At 49.3% G+C, this 21475-nt stretch overlaps 2 protein-coding genes across 5 annotated transcripts in view; one reads left to right on the forward strand and one right to left on the reverse strand.

Moving 5' to 3' along the window:
• The window catches only part of DOCK1 (dedicator of cytokinesis 1), a 485813-nt gene that overhangs the window by 216647 nt on the left and 247691 nt on the right, over window positions 1–21475 (reverse strand). The gene's annotated exons all lie outside the window — the stretch shown is intronic.
• The window catches only part of INSYN2A (inhibitory synaptic factor 2A), a 57631-nt gene continuing 53346 nt past the window's right edge, over window positions 17191–21475 (forward strand). For both annotated transcript variants that reach the window (XM_059172852.1, XM_059172854.1), the window contains exon 1: window positions 17191–17385. The gene's annotated coding sequence lies outside the window, so the exon portion shown is untranslated. The remainder of the gene's footprint in view (window positions 17386–21475) is intronic.

Below are 21475 nucleotides of genomic sequence, written 5' to 3' on the forward strand. Positions count from 1 at the left end.
CGTGCACGTTTATTGTCAAATGTAAAAAAGCAACTTGACAAATCTTAACACACTCTTACCACTAGATCCAGCAATTGTGGTCCTTGGTATTTACCCAAAGTGGATGAAAACATATACCCAAACAGAAGCCTGTACATAGATGTCTACAAGAGTTTTGCTCATTGTGGCCAAAACTTAGAAGCAACCAAGACATCCTTCAGTAGAAGGATGTATAAATAGTTACACCCAGACAATGGAGTGTTACTCAGCACGAAATAGAAATGAGCAATCACACCAAATGAAGTAGAAACCCTAAATTCATATTACTAAGTGAAAGAAGACAATCTGAAAAGGTCACGTACATGACATTTTGGAAAAGGCAAAACTCTGGAGACCATGAAAAGATCAGTAGTCGCCAGGGACTGTTGGGGACAGATGAGCAGGGGAGGACACATAGGACTTTTAGGGCAATGACACTATTCTGTATGATTTTACAATGGTGGATGTGCGTGATTATACATTCGTTCAAACCCACAGAATTTCCAACACCAAGAGCGGACCCTCAACTGTGACCTTCGGGTGATGACGCCACGTCAGTGTGGGCTCATCAGCGTTAACAGATGGACCGCTCTGGAGGGGGATGCTGACTGTCGGGGAGGCTGGGCATGTGTGGGGACAGGACATCCATGGAAATCTCTGTGCTTCCCCCAGTTTTGCTGTGAGCCTAAAACTGTTCTAAAAAATTCCTCAAAAAATGCAGAGTAATGTGAATATGTTGATTCCACTTTATAAACACAAAACAAAGAAAACATCACTCTCCCACTCTCGGTAATAATCTGAGATTATATATATGTAAATAAAAATGTTGTCTAAGTACTCATGAACAAGAAGACAGGTGTGGAAAGATAATACGCCAGGCTGTCTGGATGGGATAGGGGGAGTGGGCAGAGAATCTGATTTCATGCATCCTTTCATTGTGTGGTTATCACACATTATAAAATGCACATACTACAGCTAAAAGTAAATATATATATTTGAGAGAGAGAGAGATTTCTAAGTGAAAACACTTCTCCAAAGTTAAATTTAAGAAGTAGACATCAGGGGTACCTGGGTGGCTCAGTGGGTTAAGCCTCTGCCTTCAGCTTGGGTCATGATCTCGTGGTCCTGGGATGGAGCCCCACATCAGGCTCTCTGCTCAGCTGGAAGCCTGCTTCCCCCTCTCCCTCTGCCTGCCTCTCTGCCTACTTGTGATTTCTCTCTGTTAAATAAATGAATGAAATCTTCTTAAAAGAAGAAAAAGAAGAAGGAGAAAAAGAAGACATCATTGGGATACCCGGTGGCTCAGTCAGTTAAGGGGCTGCCTTTGGCTCAGGTCATGATCCCACCGTGCTTGGGATGGAGTCCCACATCGGGCTCCTTGCTCAGCAGGGAACCTGCTTCTTTCTCTGCCTCTGCCTGCCACTCTGCCTGCCTGTACTCTCGCTCACTCGCTCTCTCTCTCTCTCTGACAAATAAATAAATAAAATCTTTATAAAGCAGTAGACATCATCATTTTGTTTCAGAAATTCCACATATGAATAAAATCATATGGTATTTCTCTTCCTCTAACTGAGTTATTTCACTTAGCCTAATACATAAGAGACTATTAACTCTAGGGAACAAGCTGGGGCTGCCGGAGGGGAGGCGGTCAGAGGATGGAGGAGCCGGGTGATGGCATTCAGGAGCCTTTAACACAGGCAGCACTGGGTGTTATTTGCAACTGATGAATCACTACATTCTACCCCCGAAACTAATACTATACCATATGTGAAGTGACTTGAATTTAAATAAAATCTTGAAAGGGAAAAAGAAAAACAAAGAAGCAGAACATCCTCATGGAACAGAGATGGCAGGGACTCAGCCTGGAAGTGAACGTGATCCTCTCCGTCGTTCTGGGGACAGCACAGGGGGGAGGGAACGAAGAAGAGCCGGCAGGACAGCTAACCGATGAGGTCGTCCGTCCTTAGCAGGGGCGCTGCCATTGCGGTCAGGCACCTTACAGACTCGATAAACTCCTCCTTCGGCAAGAAAAAAAAGTCTGCACAAATTCATACAGGACACGAGAGCTTCTGAGTGACTGTGCTTCAGGGAAGCCCCACAGGGAACGGCTTAACTCAGTCAGGTGATCAGAAAGCACAAAGGGGTGACCGGTCTAGGACGTGAGAGTTCTTGGAAGCAAGGGGCCTGGTCCTCCTTAGTCAGCACGGGCCTGAATCGAAAGTTTATAACAGTCAAGTCTTTCTACGTTTTAACAGAATTCCATCTGGATTTCTAACACATGCTTTCATAGCCCCTCAAGCACACACTTTTCTTGAAAAGTGACCAGGGTCATCACATAGCAGCCCTGCATATGTCTGCCTGTAAAGAAACTGTTCGTGTGAGTTCAAAGACCAAACTGAGTGTGGCGGCGCCGGGTGGCTCAAGCATTAAGTGTCTGCCTTCAGCTCACGTCCTGATCCCAGGGTCCTGGGATCGAGCCCCATCGGTGTCCCTGCTCCGTGGGTGGCCTGCTTCTCCTCCTGCTCCCCTGCTGTGTTCCTGCTCTCACTATCTCTCTGTCAAATAAATAAATAAAATCAAGAAAGGAAGGAAGGAAGGAAGGAAACAAAGAAAGAAACAAAGAAAGAGGTGGGTGGGGGGAGGAGAAGGACCCGAGTGAGGAAAGGGTAAGTCTCCCGGCCACTGTGTGCGCCTCAGGGCACATCCCAGGGAGGACTCAGGGCCCCATGCAGGGGTGGCTGATAAGTAGAGATCCCCCAACGCCCTGTGACACCACTTTCCTGGGCCACCAGCTACCTGCATTACTTTTGAGTATGTTTTAACAGAAATCATGGTGTTGGAACTTCTCTTATTTGACCCAGATGTAATTCCCACTAGGAAACAACATCTACTAGGAAAAAAAAAAAAAAAAAAATCCATGTATTAAAAATTCAATAATAAAAGTTGTAAAATGTCAGAAACAAATAAGATAATAATAAAAGTGTCCTCTAAGGAGGACCAGACGCTGGTCAGAGCGTATCTCGAGACCCCGAATTCACAAGGAAGGGGAGGCAGTCCCTCTGCCCACCTCTGTAAAGACAGCACATGGGAGACTCAGATGATGGTTTCCTAAGGTCAGCAAATGAGGCTCCGGAGCCCCCTGCCAGGAGTGTGTCTCCTCTTAAAGCAAGCGATACCACCTGCCTGTAACCCTAGACTATTAACCCACTGAGTAAATGAAGAGAAATGCCCCACCCAACCAAGGAGACACACAAACCCCTTCTGTCCAGCAAGGCGCACTTGGCCTTCCCCTGCTGCCCTTCCTGCAAAGGGTGTGCAGGGCTCAGCAGCCTAGCCCTGAGGAGAGACGCCGAGAGGGGCCGACTGGCACGAATTTAAGTCATAAAGCCCTCCTCACACTCAGAAATCAGCCACAAGAGTCATCAGAGCTTTTAGTCCACTCTTTAAAAAAATAAAAATAGTAATGCCTAGGACAATGAGGCAGAGGGAGAGAATTTGCATTAGCATTTCAACTTCATGTACCCAGGAATCCTTGGGGAAGAAAACAAAGAGAGAGACCAGCAGAGGTCATCCTGCTTCCAAGCTCAACCAGCTCAGCTCCTGCGGGGACGGGCAGAGCCAAGAGCTCGCTGGGCCCCACAGATTCCAGATTTCGGGGCCTGCGCCATTAGCTTCTCGAGGTGCCCGGTGACAGACAGCAGAAAGAGGAGGAGGGAAAAGCAGCAGCCTAACTTGGCTCCTGGTAGTTTGCTCGTCTGGATTCCGGAGCTCAACCGGAGAGTTATTTGGCTGTAATCACAGAAAGCCCCTCCTGACTGTATTATCATCCAGTTACACAGGGTCTCAGGCGCGGTCCCTTTACAGCAGCGCTAAGGCCTCCCGTGTCACCTCCCTGGAGCTCCACGGCAACCGTGGGAGCCATTTGCAGAGCCGAGCAGGGGCCGTTCTTCTTGGGACGAGCACTGGGGCCCTGTTCCGGGCCCTGACGGGGCCCACAGCACGTGCTGATGGCAGCAGAGCAGAGTCTTTATGCTAGCTTCTACAGGTAATGGGACGGTAACCACCAAATTTAAGACTTCATAAAAAATTTCATTCTCGCTGTGAGGGAACCAAGAAACAGAGATAGAAATCTTCTCTCTTTTTTTTTCCCCCTGATTGAAAACATAACAGTAAGACTGGCATAGCAGGATGATGTGTCCAAGGGGCGCCGGGGAGGGACTGCGGACGGCCACCGGCCCATGCAGCGGCCAAGCTTGCAGTTCCCAAGCCAAGTCCTCTTGTCCTTGGAAAACAGCAGAGCAGATGTGGAAACTACTAGGGCGAACTCCAATCAAAATGACATGTCTCAGGTGAAGTCAGGTGCTCAGGGGCTGTGCTGCCTGGGAGTACACGGGGACCCAAGTCGGCGGACACGCCCACTCCCGAGGCTTGCTATGACCCTGGGGTCTCGGCAAAGTTCCCTCAGGAAATTCTACGTGTAAGACTTAATCACCCAGTTGGGGGACATGTTTGTTTGGACGACTCATCTGACGGAGCACTCACTGGCAGGAATCACTTTCTTGCATTTATACTTCTTCCAGTTTCCAGATCCATCATTTAAAAATGCAAGGCAGCTCTGACCAAGGGAAGAAGGAAGGATGGGTTTGGTGAGCCCGCGAAGCCCTCCAGCTCCACTGGGGCACTGCAGGACGTGCCTGGTCATGCTGTCAGTTCTGACAAGGGGATGACACGTGCCTTCGACCTCGCGTCCAGAAGCCACCAGGGAAGCGAAGGCCACGCAGAGGCCACCCGATCCCCAGTTCCGCTCTCCTCAAAGCTTCAACCTTCCCTTGCTCTTTTCTCCAACCTACAGAAAATCCTAAGTGAGATCTTCCCATGCAAAGTGACCTCTGATTTTTTTCTTTTATAAAATCCAAACCAAGCCTTAAAACACACGCATCCACACACACATACACACCTATTTGTCCCCAAATCCAAAGACAACTTCACCCTTCTCCTACCTTCTGTGAGTTCAACATCCTGACGCGTTGGTTCTCAAAGCCACTATGCATTGTCGGCTGGCGCAGAGTATAAAACCAAAGATTGCCTCTGGATATTCAAGGGAATTTCAGTGCTTCCGAGAGTTATGCAGTGAGAAGATAAATTTTCAAATACTTCCTTCAGTTAAACACACTTGAGAGAAAAGAAGGTAGGCCAGGCTTCTCGTTGCTAGGTAAGCACGTGGCGCCACCAAAGAGAAACTGTACTAAAGACCAGGAGGCAGATTCTAGCACCACGCACAAGGAACTAATTTTAATCAACACAGGAGCCCCACAGTCCCCATGACAGGCTACACAAAAACACTGTACATGAAAGTCAGAAGTTTGATCTTATGTCTCTGGAGAATTTGCAAAGCCCTAACAGATACAGAATTGATAAAAATGAAAGTCGGGAGGAACATATAACAAAGTTTATGGAATTAAACGATCACCATGTCACATCTTTGGCAAGTTGAGAGACATTTAGGCCATGGGATCATTGCTCCCTAACGATACTCAAATCTGAAGAATTAAATACAACATTAATAAATGATATCTGACTGATTATTGATCCTTCCTTTGGTGAGAAAATTCACATTAAGCTAGTAAGCATTCTTCAAATGGGTACCAAAGAACAATTATAGAAACTTAACTATTTATCTCAATTGTTTGGAAGTTCTCAAAACAAAAACAAAACAAAACAAAAAATACATCAGTCAGCATAAAAGCTCTAGTATGAAAAGCCTACAGCAAAGATATTTCATTTGGTCTCATGAAGCACTTAAATAAATCAGCCAGAGATGAAAATCCAATATTAACTGTCCGGCATTGTCTCGTCTTGACTTACACAAGGTTCTCTCAGGGGGAGTATGGGAAGGAAAAAAGCCCCCAGCATACATGGCTTCCCATTGAAGAGACAACTGCATTCAAGTTCCAGTAACTAGAGTTATGTCATACCCAGAAAAGCAAAATTCTTCTAGCACACAATGACAAAGATGTTGCCATCCCCAGTTTTAGTTTTTTTCTGTTTTTCCAAAAAGGTGCATCTCAAATACACACGAATAGTTCCATCACCATACTCTTCACCAAAAGTAATCCTTCATAGAATATACTGATCTAATTCTGCTCAGATCTCAAATAAGGCAGGTTTCTAAGAATCCAGCATATACAAGAAGCAAAAGGGAAAAAAACAGTTTCCTGTGATGAATCAAATGCTTTATAAATTCATCCTTAAAAACTGGGGTCTAGGGGCGCCTGGGTGGCTCAGTGGGTTAGAGCCTCTGCCTTCGGCTCAGGTCATGGTCCCAGGGTCCTGGGATCAAGCCCCGCGTCGGGCTCTCTGCTCCTCGGGGAGCCTGCTTCCTCCTCTCTCTGCCTGCCTCTCTGCCTACCTGTGATCTCTGTCTGTCAAATAAATAAATAGAATCTTTAAAAAAAACAAAAAAACAAAAAACAAAAAACTGGGGTCTATGCATGGAATCAAAATTCTTACAAAGGGACTTATGGTATAAATCAGGGAAAAGCAAACTACAGCATGGGGCAAATCTGACCCACTCCCTCGTTTTACAAATAAAGTTTTACTGGAACTCACCCGTATTCACAGTTTACGTATTTTCTATGGCTACTTCCTGCTTCAATAGCAGAGATGAGTTTTCACAAGAGATAGTATGACCTACAAAGCTGAAAACACTTATTATGTAACTCTCCAAGAAAAAGTTGATAACCACTGCTATAAACTATTCTTCCCATCAACAATTAGGCAGTAAAGTGAGTTGTCTATGAAGGCAATCCCAAAACAAGATACTCATCCACGTTCTCAACGTGTCCAAGAACAAATGCTAATCTGTTGTCCTGCGTAAAGGGAGACAGTGATTCCAGGCCTCCCAAAAGGGACACTGGCTCATGCAGGTGTGAGGGAAAAACGAACGAGGCCAAAATATGGTTTTTGCCTCAGTGGAAGTTGAACTGTTATCTGATACTTCTAGAGACTACTTTTAATTCTCCACAACTTCTAGTGATTTCTAAGGAAGATTCCTGGCTTATTTCATCACATTTGTTGACCTCCCTGTGCTTCTTTCTTCATCTGACAAATGGTGCTGATAACAGTACTTAGGTTTACAGAGATTTTAGGATGATTAAGGTGCTGATTCATGTAAAGCTCTACAATCATGAGCAGCAGAGAAGAACCAATTGGCATAAACTCAAGTTAGCTCAATGAAGACTGGAGAATGAGGGTAGTAGTGTTTTTCTACTTCCACATGAAGGTCCCGAGTGTAATAACAGTTATGGAGGAAAGAGTGTACCTAAAACCAGCCTGCACTTCATGGAGAATAAGACCTGAGATGCCAAGGCTTGCCTTTTACCCAGAAAAAATTAGCATACATTCTGAAGAAAGTATTTAATAAGCAAGGAGTCTGCAGTTGAACCTTGAACAATGTGGGGATGGGGGGCAGTGATGTCTATGCAGAGGGAAGTCTGCGTGGAACTTCCGACCTCCAGAAAACTCACCTACCAAGGACCTGCCATTGACTGGAAGCCTGACCAAAAACAAGAAACAACCAATTAACACATATTTTATATGTTGTATATAGTAAATGATGTATTCTTACAGTAAAATAAATTAGAGGAAAGAAAGTGTTAAAAGAAATCAGAAGAGAAAATTAGAGTATGGTATTTATATAAAAGACATTCACATCTAAGTGGACCCATGCAGCTCAAACCCGTGTTGTCCAAGGGTCTGCTATAGTTAGATTAGGGAAAGCAGAGCGTTGGCAATCATAAAAACGAAGAGACAGCGTCAAACTGGACAAGATCTGTAGAAGAACTAAGAAGAGCACGTCAGTAAGGTCCAATTTACTGCAACTTTGACAAGAGGTATCGGCAAGGAATCTTCCACGATTCCTTCACACAGCTATACAACCAGCCCTCCAGTTTACATAGCACATGAATGGATCATGTGTTAGAGCTTCCTAACACTGCTGGGGGGGGGGGGGGGGGGGGCTGAACACAAGAGAAAAATGTCTAAAGCTCCAAGCATGGAGCCTGGCCCTGTGGCAGACACGTTGGCTTCTTTGTTGTTTGAGCTCTGGTTCTTACTGAGGAAATGCCACCCAGACTTAGAAGGGGACTTTAGGGAAATTAGCCCATGTCCTGCTTTGCCCTAGTCACGCCCAGACCATCCTCCTCATGGAACAAGTGCAGGAACCCAGCACAAGCAATGTCGGATACTGCCCAGCATACACGAGCCTTGCTACATGCGTATATGCAAGAAAACACCAAAGATCACACTTGCTGAAAGAGATGCAATGCTACACAGTCGCGAAGCAAATAATTTTCAGAAGACAGAAACCCTGTAAGCGCATAACAGGCAGTGGGTCTTTGCAAGGAGCATTATACAAAATGAGCACTTGTAAAAGGGCAACCTCACAGTGCACCTGTGGCCAGGCCCTTCTCTCATACGAGGGGTTTGTTTAAAGTGAGCCGCACCCATGAATGAATAACTTCAAAAATACTGGATCTTTCTGTATACAAGTGTAGAGACTATGCACGCTTGTCAAGAAATAAAGAACAGGCAAGTCTACAGGAGATCCTTGCATTTTACATGGTATAGAAATATTCTTTCTGCTTTAGCAGGGGTTGTTTAAATTTCACGGCGAAGACCAGCCACGTTTCAACGCTTGTCATACGCCTCACACCTTAAGCTGATTTCACTTCGGCAACGTTTTAAAATGTCCTTTCAGTACTAACAAGGTCTGTACTCCCATCAAGAAAGCAAGAAGTCCAAAAAGAACTCTGTATGAGCCTAAAGTGCGAGAGGAAATCATTTCTTTGGCAAGCCACATGCTCTAAGGCGTGGGCACTGGGCTCAGACCACTTCCACAACCAGGAGGGGGTGCCCTATCTTCTCATGAGAAGCTGTCCAGAATGTCGGACGGAGTCTCTCCCCTTTGCCCACAGCGGCGGAGCCCGCACCTGGAACCCCCGGGGCGGAGCCCAGAGCCTGAAGCGGAGAGCCAGAGCCTGAACCGGAGCCCCAGAGCCTGAAGCGGAGAGCCGGAGCCTGAACCGGAGCCCCAGAGCCTGAAGCGGAGCCCCAGAGCCTGAAGCGGAGCCCCAGAGCCTGAAGCGGAGAGCCGGAGCCTGAAGCGGAGCCCCAGAGCCTGAAGCGGAGAGCCGGAGCCTGAACCGGAGCCCCAGAGCCTGAACCGGAGCCCAGAGCCTGAACCGGAGCCCCAGAGCCTGAAGCGGAGAGCCGGAGCCCTTATTCCTTGTCCTTGCACGGGCTGGAAGCAGAGAAAGCTCCAGAAGGGAAGATGTTCATTCACACCCAGGGACCAAAAAGGAAAGAGCCAGTAACTTATGAACCCACAGGTGAAGCTGTTGGCTCTTTACTATTTTCATGGTGTGAATGAATCACAAGTCTTATTTTAAGGGACTCGGAAGTATCATCAGCAAATTCATGTGACAATATTTACTCTGCTGGGAAGGTCGGGGGGAGGGCACCATTAAAAAGAATTTCTTCACTTACATACTTGGATTCAGGGAGCAAAATAAATCATCAATAAATTTTACCTTCTACTGGAACTTGAGGGCACAAAGCTCACAGCCCAAGACATCCTAATAAAAGGGTAATTTTACATTTGCTTATGCTGCTCAAATGGAGCAGAGCAACCCACATTGGAATAGGCAGAGAGATCTCACACGCAAGACGGGCTGAGGGAAGACAGATCCTATGGAAGGACGGCGTGCTGAACTGTGGCCAAAAGTGGCCTCTTTGGTCCTCACCTATCCCGGCTTCTGGAACCCTCACTTATGGCTTAACTGTCTTACCCCAGGTGAACTTTTCAATATTCACCAAATTCAGGTTCAGGCTCAGGCTGAGAATACACATAAAGTGAATTGAGATTTCCTTTAAATTTTATACTAACTGATTTTTCTGCTGATGCTGTTTCATCTCATTGGTGACAATCTCCAAATTCACATCTCAAACTTATTCTTTAAAGAAACACTAATTTTCAAGTTTCTTCTTTTAATCCACCAAAACAACCAAACAATGAGCACAAGTGGGAAAAAGTTTTCCGTGATTTGCCTCCTTCACTTGGAAGCAACACGTGCTCTGGGACATCGAGATGCTTCCACCTTCTGACTCTGGGAAGCCTGGGGACCGCTTGGAGTTCTGCTTCCAGGGCAGGGAGAGAACCTGTCTTGGAGCGGTGTTCGCTGGGACACCAGGATCGGGGAGAACCATGACATCTTCACCCCTGACCACAGAACACTGACCAATGCGCACTAGGTCTGTGTTTAAGAAAGACTGCTGAGCAACATTTAAAACCCAAACGTCTTCCGTTTCTTGAAATCCCAGAGACAGTTATGACTGGGCAAGAACTGTGTTAGAATGTGTTTTTGATGCGTGCTTTAACATTGGTTAAAGGAACACTAGGGTTCAGGAATGGCAACCTAGAAGTGAGTATGTAAGGCACCACACGCATTTAGAGCCCCCAAAAGTTCCAGAATGTGCCAAACCACAAATTAGAAAAATAGGAAACAGGAGATCTGCAACTCTACAGTGCAGCGGAATTAAAGTAGCGACCTATTATTTAATCCTCCACGGACCCAATGATACAAGGAAAAGAACTATTTTTTTAAAAAAACATATGGAACTGAAACTCCATACACGACCTTAGAAGTCATCAAACGTAACTGGAGATTTTAAAACGATTCTGTACTCTTCTCATTTGGAATGTGGCATTTAAAAGCAAAATGCCTGCTTTCCAATAGATGGTAGCTTGCTACCATGTCATTCATGATCCACAGCCCTGAGCAGTACACCTGAGGTCAGGTGCTGAGACCACCGATGGGTTGGGCAAAGTCCACAAAGACCACAGTAAGACTATGTCACCATCACTGGTGCCCAAAGAACCTGAAATGGTCTTTGGGGTAAATATGGAACAGACACATACAGCGATGGACAGCTGTTGTCATTCAATGAAGAAAATGCGTCACGATCTCGAGATTCTACTGGACGAGCATACAGTGCTATCCAAACGTGCCACGGTGATGGCACACCGCTGCTCCAAGGACAGCTTTGACTTCGAACTGTGACTGATACAGGGATAAGAGGAGGTAGAGCTAGTAAAGGTAAAAGATGACCGGCTCAAAGACACTCTTTAGTCAGCCTGGGCGTGTTATCTGCTTGAGGGGACAGTGGTCTTGGCAGTTAACATTTCGAGCCAGTATCTCACCCAAGAGAGAGCCCCACTAATACCACAAGAGCCCAGAAGGGAGGGTTCCAGTGTGGACACGCCATGACATCTGAGGAGCAGGCGGTCCTTTCGAGTAACACTAAATGGTAACGTGTGCTCTTGAACACTACTCAAGTTCGCATCACAACAATGAGCCCGAGCAGGCAGCTGCATTGCGGCACCCAGCAGAACTGAATTGGGATCTAGGCCTCCTCACTTCCGATCTGCGTGACCTTGGAGAAATTACCTAACGTCTCTGGTCTTCATCTATGAGAACAATTTAACACTATCCAGTTCAGGGTGTTCCGGTGAGGAGAAAAGGAGAGGCCGAGCAGAGTTGGGCACCTCCTGTTCTGTAGGCAGAAAACCAAAGTGGCCGGCCACCGTCAGACAGACTCTGTGCCAGGACAGGAGTGGAACAGGAGAGGTTCGTTTTCTATTCCCCCCCCCTCTCCCTCCTGCCTTCAGGTCTAGGAAAGCTTGGGGGTCAATGGAGGGCATTCAGAAACACCCAGGGTACACAGCCCACAGGGGGCGCTGTGCAAAACCTCAGGCCTCCCCTCGGAGCTCTCCTCCACCAGCAGAGGCCTTGCAAGCACCGGGCAGAGGGCCGTGGAAGGGCTGTCCACGGTTGACACCAGCAGAATAGATTAGCAGAGCAGACACTGAAATCTGAAAGCAATTTTTATCCCTTCTTGACCTAATTCTGGTCCAAGGTATGGTTCTCCGGCCTGGCACACAACCTGCTGTGCGGCGGGCTCAGAGAGACACCGGTGTTACCAGAAGGGACTCAGAAAAGCCCCTTAGTCTTCTCCTCCTGCGGGAGAGGTCCGCTCCCCAACAGGTCAGACTTGGACAATGGAAAAGCCCCCACTCACAAGACGAAGGTCAGCAAAACAGTCTCCCTGCTTCTCTCTCAAAGTAGCCACCTGAAGGCAGGGAGGGGCAGTTACTGACTTAGTGGGGGGCCAAAGCCTTTGAAAGCCTTTGGGTTCCATCAGAGCCCTACTCAAAAGGGGCTGAAGGGTAGAAAGGGGCCAGCCAGAAGCACAGGGTCCCTCTTCAACCGTCTCCTCCTGTTGCTGTCCCTGTGGTAGGATGTGGTAAAGGAAACCTAGAGCCACCTTTGTTCTCTTGAAAAAGAAAACCATTGCACTGCCCACAGATACATCAGATTCACAATGATGCATAATAGAAAACGAGGGATTTCAACTAATCTGTGCGATGTTCAGTTTTTCCAAACCAAATTGTATTCCAGGCCAATAAACCATCTCTGGTCGCTTATCAGGAAGGAAAAGAAATTCGGGGTGGAGAGCGTCCCAGGAGCACAGGCCAGCATTTCAGAAACATAGCTCTGCTTCCCACCAGGAGGAAACACAGCTTTGTTGCCAGGACAATGGCAGAGCCACAGGCATGGGGTTACACACAGAGGGAGACTCTTTTGCTCAGAAAGTCAGTCCAGAAAGGGGAGCATCAATGCTTGAGCAGAACAGGACAAAGGAAATGATTCAGAAGGCCTCCTCTCAGGTCTTCCAGGCAAAAGATGAGGTCTGGCTGGAGCCCCTTTGCAGGATGTCTTGTTCTTGAAAGAGAAAAGAGAAGCATTTGGGTGTTACTGATGTCTCCCCTCCAGGTTCAGGCCAGTCGAGTTCCCTCTCCTTTGCAGCGGTGGCGTACAGCTGATCTGCAACCACCGCTTCGGGGCTGGAGGACAGAACCTGCCATCACAGACACCGGCTCACCTGACAGTCACTCAGGACAATAAAGCACAAGGTCGGAACATCCTTTCCAGAGGGAACCCTACCATGGCTGTGCGCAACAGTCGAGCAGATGCTCGCGGCAGCCTCTCAAAGAAGGAGGTCCCAGTACTTAGCTAGACAAGAAGTCTTATTGACATCAGCAGGGCCTGTGCAGGCGACCTGTTTTCTCTTACCTTGGGATGTGGAGAGAAAGCAGCTTTGACGATTCTATGAATTGGCAATATAGCAAGCCAACTTCACTGACCATAAGCCAGTCCCATCAAAGGGAAGATTACTAGGGGGCACGTGTGTCGATGCTGCAAAGACAGCGCGTCTGCCCAGAGAGAAAGGAGGCGTACTCGAAAGATGAGAGCGTCTCAGTGAATTTATCTGTATGAATACGGTGTGTGACCACCTAGTTCAAGATACAGATAATCCACACCACAAGAGGCAGTGTGGCCCAGGCCAAAGACAACCCCCACCTGACATTGGACTTTTTTGCATTCTTGCAACGTCACTGAAATGAAATCCTAGGACTACGACGTGTACTCGGGTGCCTGGCTGCTTCTGCATAGCGTTTGTGAAGTTATTCGCGTTGAGCCGGTCCTTTCCCCTGCTGGGTGGGACCCTGCTGCAGGAGTAAACCCAGAAAAACGGTATCCCTTCTACAACTGATAAATCCTGGAGTTCTTTCCAGTTTGGAACTCAGGTGGTCAGAACTGTTATGAACATCCTTGTCTGTCTCTGACTGGTACATTCTCGTCTTTTTAAAGGTGGAAACTGGGACTTCATAACTTAACTCAACAAGAGGGCGGGCATCCAGCAAATCTCTGTGAGACACCTGCACGCAGCCAAGAAGAAGGCAAGAGAGGAGAGCTTTGGCTATTTTCTTAGTCATCTCTCTCGTACTTTCTCATCTCTTTAATTCTTAGGGCCTTCTGCTTTCAGGAAATCCCACTTTATTTTTTTTTTTTTTTAAAGATTTTATTTATTTATTTGACAGAGAGAAACCACAAGTAGATGGAGAGGCAGGCAGAGAGAGAGAGAGAGGGAAGCAGGCTCCCTGCTGAGCAGAGAGCCCGATGCGGGACTCGATCCCAGTACCCTGAGATCAGGACCCGAGCCGAAGGCAGCGACTCAACCCACTGAGCCACCCAGGCGCCCAGGAAATCCCACTTTAAAAGTAGCTATTTCTCCTTTTGGAAGTCCATCTTTTTCAGCAAAAATCTGAATCAAAACCAATTTTACCTAATTGACTCCTACAATGAATCAACTCTCTACCAACTGTAACTCTTTTTCTGCGGAAACTGAACATAATGATTCATCCTAGCCCCTAAAAACATGCATGTGTCTCATCTGTAAAAGACACTAATTATAATGCAGGGGGGAGTGTTTAGGCAGGAAGACGGCATTCATGAGTCCCCAGTCTCCCAGGCCAGCCCCTCGCAGTGTCTGCTTTCAAGGTGAGAACAGGATGGACACAAGGACTCATCAGCCTCCCGCATGTGGAACCTCCCTCCACAGGCAAAGTTACAGTGAAACATGTTTTCAACAGTATTTACACTTGTGATGTGAAGACCTGCAAGGTAAACACGGTAGACAAAAGATGACTTACTTCCAAACAAAGGGCGGATACCAGTGACGTGGATAACTGAAAAACAACTGGAGTCTAGGAGACAACCAGACACCTAGAGATAATCTTGACGATACTAAGAAGTTCATTAAGTTCTCGTCTTCCTGTAAGTGGGTTTTCTAACCTGCCACTTACAGTTTTTCTTCCTACAATCACACATCATGGGGATCTCAATAACACTGTCCCTGAAGCCATTTTCTTGGCAGCTCACACGGCCCCCCAGGGCTCTGCTCTGTCCTGCGGTGCATGCTTTTATGTTTATCTGTTTTTACTCAGGGCCCCTAGAAATGTGGCTGTCCATTACCACCCGCACAATTTCAGTATTTCCCGGAAGTTTTATTTACAGTGACATGTTTAAGGGATGGAAGGCAGATTTCAATTTTATGGATTAGCAATAAAGCAAGATTTACAGAAAGCTGGAGAAATACTGGGCATGCAGTGGCAATGGCACATCCCCAGGGGAATTATCTTGGAGCGATCCATGACAGTGATCCCTTCCACGTGGCATCAAATGTCCCCAAGTCCGACACATTCCCAACATCAGGTCCCATCCAGGCAGAACAGGGAGTTGTAGGTCTTCAGGCTACGCACGCATCTGCTGCTACATGTCTCCAGCCAGCTCTCACCAGCACCGTGGGCCAGCCACAGAAGAAAACAGGCTAAAAACTACACTCCAGAATCTGGAGTAAGAAAAGGAGTGAGTAGACAGAGTTTGGAGACCCAGGTTCAGGACTCCCTTCCTGGACATATCTGGATGCCAGAGGACTGCAGACTTGTATCCATAAGGAGGCTAAGAGGTAAGAGGGGAAGGAGGCGGTTTCAGGATGCTGTTCTTTTGGAACATTTGGACACGATGCACCAAGTACCACATTAAGACAAATAAAGCATTACATATAAAGAAATTTATAAAGAACAGACACTGTATTACGCACCCTGCTAGACTCAGTTGAGCCCAGTGAACAAGGAACTAGAAATGGCTGGGATCTGGGCACGGGGCTGGTGCTGCCGCAGGGACTGGGGGTGGGCGTGGAGATGGCTGCAGGTGTGTGCACCTGCCGCTCTGCCTGAAGATGTGGTAAAGGTACTTTTCCTCTTGTCCTCCCATTTCATCCCCCAAAGCCACTGCCCTTGGATCCACCATTCCTCTGCCCTTTCTTGGGAAGTATTCACACTACCGAGTGCGGTCACTTCCAAGAGTGTTCAAGAAGAGTGAACTTCAAGCTACAATCCTGAGAAAACTTGGGGAGCTGGGAGACCTGTGGCCAGCTGGCTGCTTGGTCCCAGGCCCAGGCACCAGGGTCTGCCAGAATCAGGGAGGCCAGTGGCCCAGTCGCTTTGAGCTCAGAAGACACACTACCCATTGGTGGACTGGGTGGATTTGCCGAGTGGGTGGGGAAGAGCTCCTTGGGCATCCTAGATCTGTTCCTCCCCAAGTGAGCTCAACTCTGCTCTGTGACAAAAAGGACACATACCCTGTGGCGGCTGCAGGCAAGGTGGTATGTGTAACAGGGAGGGAGGGGGCGTCTTGATGAGGAGCAGTGGCAGAGTCAGCTCTGGAGTGTTCCTAATGGCCTTGGGCCACAGACCCAGGAGGTGGGGGAGGGCACTCCCACCTCTATCCTCACTACACACAGCTGGCGGGCCTGTCAGTCTCCACTTAGAAATGCTGACCCTGGGCTGGACTCCGCAGGAAAACACGACCCTGACCCTGGCCTCCCCTAGGCAGCAATCCGCAGGTGAGGGGACAGATGTCTACGGCCCCCCGAGCTCCAGGATTTCAGAGCTACGCCGGGCTAGGCCCACGGGCAAGCAGGCAGCCATCACTCGGCGACCCCGGCGACCCCTCCCTAGAGAAAAGCGCCAGGTCCCCCGCCCTCCAGCTGCTCCAGAGGCGGCTGGAGGGCAGACTCAACAAGTTCCCGGGCCGCGCAGCGCCGCCTGCAGCCCAGAAACCCTGAGGACGCGCCGCGGTGGAGCCCCGCGCGCAGGCGGCAGCCACCGGCGGCTCCTTCCACCTCCTCCTCCAGCTCGGGCTCGGACGTCGGCGGGCGGGGGCTCCCCGCTCCCTCCCGCTCCACTCCCTCCAGATCGCCCACCCCGCGCACGCGGCCCGCGGGGCCCCGCGCCGCCCCCGCCCCCGCCCCGCGGGGCCCGGGGCTCCGCCCGCCTCGGTGCCAGCCGGGCGCACAGGCGGCGGGCGCGCGGCTCCGGCGCCCTCTCCTCCGGCCGCCCGGCTCCGCGGAGTAGCGGGGACCCGGGGGCGGCTGCAAGGACTTCCCTCCCGCTCCCTCCCCCACTCCGCCCCCGCCTCCCGGCCCCGGCTCCGAGATCTCGCCGAAGACAATTGCAGTAAATGAGGACATCGGAGGAGCACGGAGCCGGGTGGCTGTGGCTGGCTCCGCCGCGCCGCCAGCGAGCGAACGCGCGGGCGTCCCCGGAGCCGGCCGAGCCGCTGCCTCCCCGTGCGCGTCGCTGAGCCGGGCCGGACGCGAGCTGCGGCGCGGGGGCCGGCCGGGCCGGGCGGGCCGGGCCGGCGGCGGTGGAGGGGGCGGGCGGCGGGCGCGCAGCCGGCCGAGTCCCTGGAGCCGAGCCTTCCTCCGCGCGAGCCCGGCGAGCCTCGCCGCGGATGCCCTGCCCGGAGTGCTCCGTGCCGCGCCAGGCTTGCCCAGGTCCGCGGCGAGACATGCCCGAGCCAGGCGCTGCACCGACCTCGACTTATCTGTAAGCAGCCGAAGGTAAGCGTAGCCCCGCGTGCCCTCCTCCCGCGCCCGGGCGCCCGCTGCACTTGGCCGCAGGCAGAGCACCGCTCGGACGGGCGCTGACCCCGGTCGGGCGCTCCCGCTCGCCCCCAAAGAGGCTTCGTCCGGGACTCGGCGGCTCCCGGGGCCAGGACGCGCCGGTGCAGCCAGGAGCGGACCGGGCGGCGAGCGAGGTTATGCAACTGCATCTGGCGCGGCCGGGTCGCCGAGGGGCGTCTGGCAACTTTGGCGACGACGGCCTGGGAGCGGTGGGGCTGCATGTCTACGCTGTCGGTTCTAGACAAACGCCACAGCCTCGTGAGCGCCTGAGAACCCTAGCCAGGCAGAACTGGGGGATCGCGGGCGGCCGCGTCTCTGGAACGTTTCGAGGTGTTTAAGTATTTTACAAACTAGAGCGAACTGGCAAGCGCGGCTGATTAACTTCGGGGGGGATATGTCCGAGCAGAGGGGCCCTGACGCCTGCCGCGAAGGAGAGGCGCGAGCAGGAGCGAAGGCAGCTGCCCACGTGAAATACCCACTTCCTCCCGTGGCGCCGGGGCTCTCTTGGGTCGGCACTTTCCCGGGGCTGCGGGCCGGGGTCGGCATCCGCGGGGCTTCGGGGCGCATGGCGTCCCGTTCCCGTGTCAGCCCGGGACAGGTGTGGGAAACCAACCAGCGCTGCAGAGGGAGCAAGCGAGCTTGCTGGAGGGGGATGCCCCGGGCCGGCCCGTGGCCGGGGCGGCGCCTGGAGCCCAAAGTCAAGAGCAAGAGTCTGCGTCTTGCTGGTTCATGCTCAGGGTTCCAGCATCGCTGGGATAAAGAACCTGTCCCTGTGACCTCAGCATTCTACTCCCCAGAAACAAGCCACAGGGAGATGGAGCTAGTGATAAGGGGATGCCAGGAGTGGGGGAGGAGAGGCGCCTCTGGAGTCAACAGGGGAGAGAATCAGTGCATTTGGCTCATCTACAGAGCAGGACTTCCACGCTGACCCCTTTCCCTGCAGGTCTGTGCCTGGGGGCTGCAAGGCCGGTTGGGCCCCAGAGCCAGAGGCGGCAATGAGGCAGTTTCATTTGACCTTGTCTGCTTAGGCGCTTACGTTCTGCAGAAGCATTTCGAGGTGCACTGGCCAGCGTGGGAACTTCGGGGTGGCCCTGCCTTGGCTCAGAAGCCACGCTGTCATTCCCCAGGACTACAGCTCAGACTGGTAGAGGGTCGGGGTCCGTGCACTTGGATGTCTTCCCTTGGACGGACTTGCTAGGGGTTACCTTTCCATTTGCCAGTGGGGGCCTGTCAAGGTTACAGCGATGGGGACTTGATTGCAAAATACCACCCGAATCACCTGACCTGGGCCATTCCCAGCCAGCTGTACACATGTGAAAACGCTCTTCCGTGATTAAGGTTATGCTAGAGATGAAGCAGAAAGTAGCCACCATTTCACTTTGCGGAGGTGGAAAGCGCGGTCTGTACTATTCACTGTGCTATTTATTGCATTCATATCCTGTTGAATGTTACTTTCCAAAGAAAAGTTCATATTTATCTTTGCCATTTTTTTTTACAAGAAGGATTAGCAAATGGGCACAAGCAGCTCAAAGGGAAAATGGAAGCCCTGCCATCTGCATGCCTCACCAGATATTAATAATTTACTACCCATGTTTACTACTTACATTAGATGGCACTGCTCCTCGTGATGGTTTTATTAGAGGCGCATTTGGATAAAAAATGTCTAGCACAGCTATCACTAATTGCATGATTTTGCATAAATTAGGTTAGCACAGAGAGTTTGTGCTTTTCTTCACTAAATTCATCGTTTCCTTAAAGAGAGAAGGATGCTGTTTAATTTCTTTAGCTAAAGGAAAGACCTCTACTTTAAGACAGGATGCCCTTGAAACTCAAATTATATGCCTTTCAACTTACTACAGTTGTCAGGACTTCATCTTTTTTTCTTGTGATGGAGACCTGGAGCTTTTACTTATATCAGGCCCATTACCCTATTGAGAAGCACAACTGCTGGTTAAGAAACCGGCTAATAAGGGAAAAGCTGGAAAGATCCATGTTTGCACAAAGAGCTGTCAAGAAGCCCAATGGAAAGTTGGATATTATCATCACCCCCCCCCCGTTTACTTGGGGGCTTCTCTGTTCCACCACAATTATTTTCTCCATGGCAGCATAGAGAATTTTTGTCATGTTTCTCCCTCTATAGAGAAAAAAAGAAAAAAAAATTTAAATAAGCACATAAGTGAAAGGCTTGTGCACGAAAGGCACCAGTCGAGCAGGAAGACTCCTACACACTGAAATAAGCAGTCAGAAAATACAAATGATTCTCAGAACTAACACAGCTGATCACAGCCGAGCAGCTGGACAGATGTGCTCACTTAGCTAGACATTTGTATTCTCCTGGCTGTCCTAACCCGTGGCTGTCTCACTTAGAGCAACAGCTACGAACTCTCTTGTATGAGGAGCAGATTAGTTACTGTTGGGGACAGGCTGCTTCTCGGGGACTAATGATAAAGAAATCACAGCTACACCACAGAGCGAGTCTGCGGACCAGCATCCAGGTAGGAAGGCAGAGGCAGGGTCAGTGGGATGTTTTATTCTGAGTCTCTGGACCAGCCCATCAGACAGCCGGGCAGGTGGCGTCCAGGCTGCTGCTTAACCAGTCAGGGCCTCACCAGAAACAGCACTCCTGCTTGAGGTAAACCACAGCCATCTGGGGAAAGTAAGGTTATTAGGGCCTCCCCAGACAAAACCAGCAGCTGTATTTTAAACAATTCCTTCATAAACGTGAAGAACCCTTCCCTACCGTGATTCCACCGAGACCTTCGTTTCCAGCCCAAAATTAGCTGACATAATTTATGAGGCAGATCCTTTTCAGTCTCCTCACATATTTGATTTTAATATTTCATAACATTATGGAGTGACTTCAATATTTTAAAGGAAAATTTAATATGATTGATATTACATGACAACACTTTTATTACCATGAAATTCACATACAAACATTTGGATAATTCTTTCTCCAATATGTGAGCTAACCTAGAATGTGAAGGTAGCAAAACGTCATAATTTTTAAGCCACTTATGTTAGAAGTTAATATATCTTCTATATGAAGGGCAGGCTAGAGGATTGGTACCAAGTTGTGGGGCCCTTGCCAGGATTCCTACAATCAAGTTGTGGAGAGAGCATCTCATGACAAACAGTAAGCCACAGGAAGCATAGGTCCAAACCTCAGGACCACGTACAATAATGTATCCACCTCAGATCCAGAAGCGCTGAGGTGTCTTCAAGCAACCAAGAACCCTACCTCTCCAAGCACGAGAAACCATAACTCAGAGACAGCTCCTGGTTGCAAATACAATTCCTGATAGAAATCCGTAGTAGCTTCCTCTACCTTAAGTCATCAGTGTGGGTGTGAGTCAGACACACTTCAGCCATCATTCAGAACACAATGGATGAGTCAAGGGGCTTGGGAGGTATACAAACATATTATCAAGAGACGAACCACTGGTCTAAATAAAAACAAAACACATTAACCTGAAGGCTCTATGTCTCTCTGCTAAGTGTATACTTCCCTCTCTCATTGGGACACTGAAAAAAATTAACTTGAATACAGAAAAGCAGGTATTAGGGAAAGAAGGAAGCATGTTTCCCAAGTATAAACCATTTTTGCCAATACCGTATTTCAGAGGGATTTGGAAAGAACTATCTCCCAGGCATTACTCATCAATGTTGCTTTTATAGAGCATGGATCAGATTATCCAAAGTACATATATCCCCAGGACTCTCTCTACCACGTCATCTTGCTGTTAGGGAAGTTTGAGCACGGAAAGATCAGAGAGGGATCACGTGGGCACAGCGTATGTTCCCCTGAGTTACGCTAATTGAGCCATAACAGGGGCAAGGAAATTTTTTAGAAATCATCACACCATGGCAAAATGCTAATCAAAGTTTATGTTGCAGTTATTATGGAAAATTCCAATTCAATCCTTAATAATCTAGCCTTGGGCATAAGATGAAATGCAGTAAACCACAGCCTACAAGAGACATGAGGAGGGGGCTGTGGGCTACCACAAATGAAAGTGGCTCTCTC

This window comes from Mustela lutreola, chromosome 4 (genome assembly GCF_030435805.1).
Source record: "Mustela lutreola isolate mMusLut2 chromosome 4, mMusLut2.pri, whole genome shotgun sequence".
In the NCBI taxonomy this organism is placed as follows: Eukaryota; Metazoa; Chordata; class Mammalia; order Carnivora; family Mustelidae; genus Mustela; species Mustela lutreola.